At 36.5% G+C, this 6,000-nt stretch overlaps 1 protein-coding gene across 1 annotated transcript in view; it reads left to right on the forward strand.

Annotated features, from left to right (window-relative positions):
- Positions 1–2,738, forward strand: part of LOC119844686 — a 72,949-nt gene extending 70,211 nt beyond the window's left edge. The window contains exons 9-10 of the mRNA XM_043499679.1: positions 278–430; positions 2,708–2,738. The gene's annotated coding sequence lies outside the window, so the exon portion shown is untranslated. The remainder of the gene's footprint in view (positions 1–277; positions 431–2,707) is intronic.
- The last annotated feature ends 3,262 nt before the right edge of the window (positions 2,739–6,000 follow it).

Raw genomic sequence — 6,000 nt, forward strand, 5'->3', positions numbered from 1 at the left:
GTACTGGGTATTTTGGTGTTGCGTAAACAAATAAATATAGTCCAAAAACAATTCAAAGAGATTACTAAAGAGAAAATATGCTTATTATCCAAGAATGCTAATAGATAAAATAGGCAGAGGATGACATTATGGTTTGCAAAATCTTACATCTAACTTCAAGTACAGAAGCTTGAAGTGTGAAGATAAATGATGGACAGTTTATGGGAGTGAAAAATAGGCAGTTCATGTTTAATCTTTTTTTCTTGGAGGAATCTGACTTTTTCTGTGTATTTTGCAGGAATTTCTCCAGTCTGTAATCTCTCAGCCAGTGAAGGATGTTATGGCTGAAGGTATAAAGAAAAAGACATTAAAACTTTTGCCAACTTTTGGCAGTGTTACTCTTGAGTTTTGGGATGGTCATTACTTTGAAGAGGAGCATTATGAGCTACCTGTAAGTTAAAGTTTATATGATGGAAATTAATTCAATCATTCATACATTATACTGGTTCTCCTACCTCTCTAAGTATTCCTTCAACATCTTTCTTGGAAACTTCTCTTAATTTCCTTCCTTCTGTTCTCCGTAGACCTCCTTACGGTCCTCTTCAGTCACTTCCAGTTCATCACTTGGGTACCACATCCTCTCTCTTTTGTCTTTGTTCATTATCTCTCCACTTGATGACACCAAATCTACCTTTCCATCCCCATCCACTCCCTCTCTATTCAGTCTTATATGTCCATACTTTTTTGGCATCTCATTCTAGTTATCGTGCCACACACTAAAGTTAATTATGGCAAAAACCCCTTTTCCCCAGCAGAATAATGGTTGAGTCACTAGCCTCCCTTTCACCCAGAATCACTGTTTCAGTGTTACCTTTGATTCTTTTATCTCTTTAACCCCTACATCTGAGCTATTGCCAGCTTTTTTGGTTCTTCATCTGCAACATTCTCTAAATTTCATCCTTGCCCTCCTTTCCTACTGCTGCAACCCTAGTCCACACTTCGACCAATTTTCGCCTTGACTACTGTTACCTCCTCTCTGGTCTCGTCTCATTCCTCTGTAATCTATCCAAAATGGTATTGCCAAAATCATCTTTCTCTCACTATGTCCATCTTCTCTTTGAATTGCCTAATTGCTTTTCTTTAATCTTTTACCTGAAATTAAAGGTTCTCATTCTTCCAAGCTCTTCAGAACATCTCAGCTCTCATTTCTTCCTACTCTTCCTCTCACTGCTTATGTTCCTTGAAGGTTACCCTTCTAAGTATTCCTTATGTATCCTTTCACTCTACATGATTTCTTTCATTCTGTCCCTTACATCTGTAACTCACTCCTTAACCTTGTACACCAACCAACAAGCCTACCTCCCATTCTGATTTAAAACCCTCCTTAAAACTCACTTTTCCCCTGAAGTTTATCATTGCTAATTCACCAGAGAAAAACTATGTCAACCAACATTTATGATTGTCTTCCTTTATGTTCTGCGCAGGAGGTTAGCACTCTGTAGCAAACAATATACAATAGTAAGACATAAATACACTAAATATTACTGTATATGCTTATACAGTAATATATAGTAATACATAGCAAAGACAAGATTGTCAAGCAGGTTTAACAATAAGATGCATCAGAGAATGTATATTACGTACCTCAGCTATTTGTTTGTTGTTAACAGTTTTTTTTAATTTTCTCACCTTTTTGTTGTGAACCATTTTCAGTCATTGAACATGGGGTTTGGAAGAAGTAATATTATACATCTGCCCTGGTGTATGGTCTTAGCTATGTAAGAAAGTTGCACCAGTTTAATTTAAAATGCTTTTTAACTGGTGCAAGCCTATACACTGAAACTTGTTTTGGTTTAAGTGTATCCTGTTTTGTTTGTTCTTAAATCAACCTAACCTAAACTAAAATAAGCCCTGGTTTAAACCAAAATAAGAATATTTAAACAGATTTTTATAGTGGTTTTACTAAATCAGTGTAAAAATCACATCGTTACTTAAACTAGTGCCACTTTCTTATATAGAGAAGTTTTTTCAATCTCCACCAGAAACTTCTCCCAGTTGTGTGCTTGCCCAGGGTATATGGGTGTCATGCAAGTACAATGCCTAAATTGCAGGTATTTAGTATGTGAAAGTCAAGCTGGGATTGGGGCATTCTATTTCAGAAATGCAAATTTACATTTTAGATATAAACACAGTGATGCTTACTTAATCCTTCTGATAAAGTTATGGTAAAACAGACACTTTTTTGATGTTACATTTATAAAGTTAAAGCGACACAATCAATTTAAAAATTACTTTATCTGAAAATTATGTATTTTCTATATTACAAGTAATCTCTAGTCTAACTGAATATTGAAACTGTTTAGTTTGATTATTTCGTGTTTTAACAGCTTTACTGATTGTGTAGGAGAAACAATGAGTTTCTTCCCCACCGAAGTAATTCTTGTAAAAACATTAATAGAAGTGCAAAAAAGGAATTTAATATTTTCAAGTTCATACTAGTTAAAGCATTCTTTGTAAGATACTGATTTTTCTTTAAAATTGACACCTTGCCCCACCCCTCACTCCCCGCAAACAAACAAAAAACATTGTCAGTGTCCCTTTGTCCCAAATAATTTTTCAGGGGGGAAAAGATAATTAGTTCTGAAAGTATTAATCTAGTTCATGTTTTAATAGCTTTGATCTCATGCTTTATAGCAAATATTTAAAATTGTACCTCTTTAAAATTAAGGTTCTAAACAACCTTCTAACTGTTGCCAACACAAAGAAATTTCTGGACACTCAAGCAAACAAGAGAGGCCAAGAGCTTTCACACCTAGTTCTACACTGTATGGATAAAAAAATAAGAAAATTGGGATGATATAGCCCCGAATATTATCAACAAGAGTATTTTTACAAAGAAGCAATGGGAAACACTTTTTACAGTTTTGTGGTAAGCGTGAACATTCTAAAAAAGTGTAATATATGTAACATTAATACTAAGTTTTTGCTATAAATTAACATGTACCCTCTAGTTATTTATTTCTGTTTATAAAATTAGAGGCATCTCCCCAACTGCTCTAAGCACCTCTGGTACATACTTAAATAAATCAGTTTGTTTCCCTTAAACTTTTGAAAAAAATCATGTCTACAGGAAATATTTTCATTGTTTTTAAACCATGTCAGACAAAATTGTTGTGGCTCTTTTTCAAATAAGCCACAGACAAGTATGAAAGGTGATTGATGTATCTGGACTTTTCAAAACCCTGTCAAATCAAACAAAAACTTCCCACAACCTGTGTTTTAAACTTAATAATTAAGAAGGCTTTCCTCAGGCTGGTTCCAAATAAAATTTAACTAAATAGAGATGGCTTTTTACCAAAATGTGTAGATAAAACAAGCCTTTTTCTGTGTTGTTATATTTTCATTACAGGGAATGCCTGACTGTTAATATTAGCTAGCCCCAACTTCCCAAAGCATAGCTTTCTTTTAGTGTGCTGGGGGAATTATTTAACTCATCACAGCTGGTCCAGCCCTGCTGTAGTAACAAGAATTTGTTTGTGATACGCATAGTTTGCTCTTGTTTAAAACACTTTGAGTTCTCTCTCAATAAGTGTTAGAAATTTACTGACTGTTGAATATAATTTAAAAATATCTTCCTGATTTATTTATCCTCTTAGTAGGTTGGGTCACAACTATGGCTATTGGTGCTGTTTCTGATCCCTGGTTTGCACTACAAACTTATATCGGTATAACTTGGATCACTTGATGATTACCTGTTCTGTTCATTCCCTCTGGGGCACCTGGCATTGGCCACTGTCGGAAGACAGGATACTGGGCTAGATAGACCTTTGGTCTGACCTACTATGGCCATTCTTATGTTCTAATGCCTGCACTTGGAGCAAGCATCAGTGCTCTTTCCTTCTTTGAAAGAGGAAGTATTAACCCATCCCGGTCAGTCCATGTCATAGGTACTTAGTACTACCTTATTCTGTAACATTCAGAAAAAATCATCCTTCCTAAATTCTAGCACTCTGGAAACTAGGCACAAATTGGGTGTCTCCAAGCAGACCTCCAACATTTTCACTAGTCATGAGACCAGGTGAAATCCCTATGCCCACAAAGACACTTTGAGGGAATGCGGTTCCCATCTGATTTTAAACTCATATTTGTGTACTAAGACTATTCCTCCAAAATGTACACCCTAAATGGGTCTATATGCTTTCAACCTGGCACACAGTCTATTTGTACTTGATTTGTTTCCATCTCTCACAATCTCTGTTTGGCTTTGCTGGTACTGGTAGCTTTACCAGTTGGTAATGTTAAATGCATTGTGACCAGCTACCAGGTCCTCATGTTGGCTAAATAAAATTTCCTCTTTTGAAACAATGCTTAATATTACCAGACACATACAAAAAACAGGGGGTATTTAGGAAGTTCCAAAAGGCATAGAGATGTCTAAGCATTAGTTAAAGGTGATCTTTTGATTCTTGTAATGTGGCAGGAAGATCTGCAGTATCATGAATCAGTGCAAGCTAACACAGTTACAGATTTTGACTTTCAGATCTAGGACTTACATAACTAAGTAGAATGAGAAAAAGATGTTATGAAGGTAAAGGAAAGCTACTAAATTAAAATGTCTCAAATAATCATCCAGTCTTCTGTCCCTCAGCATTTTTGGAGGTGTCCTTGGGTCATTAAGGTTGCTTATAAATACATGTTTTGCATATAAGCCGACCTTTAAATTCAATCATTTGGCATTTAGGTTTCAGAGAGTCATAAACACTGTACTGTCACTGCGAGGCAGAAAAGACCCAATTCAAGTTTTTGTTCGGCTTCAGTTTGATTACTTTTTAGTCTCTAAAGCAGTTCCTTGCAGTGTTAATTGACTGCAATTTCTGTTTTTCGTGACTTGTAGAAAGTAACATCAGGTATAAATGCTTCATAGAATCATAGAAATGTAATAATGGAAGGGACCTCAAGAAGTTATCGAGTCCAGCCCCCTGCGCTGAGCCAGGACCAAGTAAACCTAGACCATCCCTGACACGTGTTTGTCCAATCTGGTCGTAAAATTCTCCAATGATGGGGATTCCACAACCTCCTTTGGAAGCCGATTCCAAGGCTTAAGTACCCTTATAGTAAGAAAGCTTTTCCTTATAGCTAACTTAAACCTCCCTTGCTGCAGTTTAAGCCCAGTACTTTTTCTACTATTTTCAGTGGACATGGAGGACAATTGACCACATTTCTCTTTATAACAGCCCTTAACATATTTGAAGACAGTTATCAGGTCTCCCCTCAGTCTTCTTTTCTCCACAGTAAACATACCCAGTTTTTTAAACCTTTCCTCAAAGAGAAGAACCTTTCCCCTGTTGTCCAGTGCCAGCTTCTAGCCTTCAGAGGTTTAGGGACACCCAGTGCTTGGGGTTATGTCCCTGTCCATCCTGGCTAATAGCCATTGATGGACCTTCATCCTCCATGAACTTATCTAATTCTTTTTTTGAACCCAGTTATACTTTTAGCCTTTACAACTTCCCCTGGCAAGCAGTTCCACAGGTTGACTGTGTATTGTGTGAAGAAGTACTTCTGTACGTTTGTTTTAAACCTGCTGCCTATTAATTTCATTGGATGGCCCCGGTTTGTGTGTTATATGAAGGGGTAAATAACACTTCATTATTAACTTTCTCCATACCATTCATGATTTTGTAGACCTCTATCATATCCCCCTTTAGTCATCTATTTTCTAAAATGGATACTCCCAGTCTCTCTTTAATCTCTCCTCATATTGAAGCTGTTCCATACCCCTTACAATTTTTGTTGCCCTTCTCTGACTTTTTCAAATTCTAATGTATCTTTTTTTGAGATCGGGCAACCAGGACTGCCCACAGTATTCAAGGTGTGGACGTACCATTGATTTATATAGTGGTGTTATGATAGTCTTTGCCTTATCTATCTCTTTCCTAATGGTTCCTAGCATTCTCTTAGCTTTTTTGACTGCTGCTGCACACTGCGCAGATGTTTTCAGAGCACTATCCACAATGACTGCAA

The sequence above is a fragment of the Dermochelys coriacea genome, chromosome 17 (genome assembly GCF_009764565.3).
Source record: "Dermochelys coriacea isolate rDerCor1 chromosome 17, rDerCor1.pri.v4, whole genome shotgun sequence".
In the NCBI taxonomy this organism is placed as follows: domain Eukaryota; kingdom Metazoa; phylum Chordata; order Testudines; family Dermochelyidae; genus Dermochelys; species Dermochelys coriacea.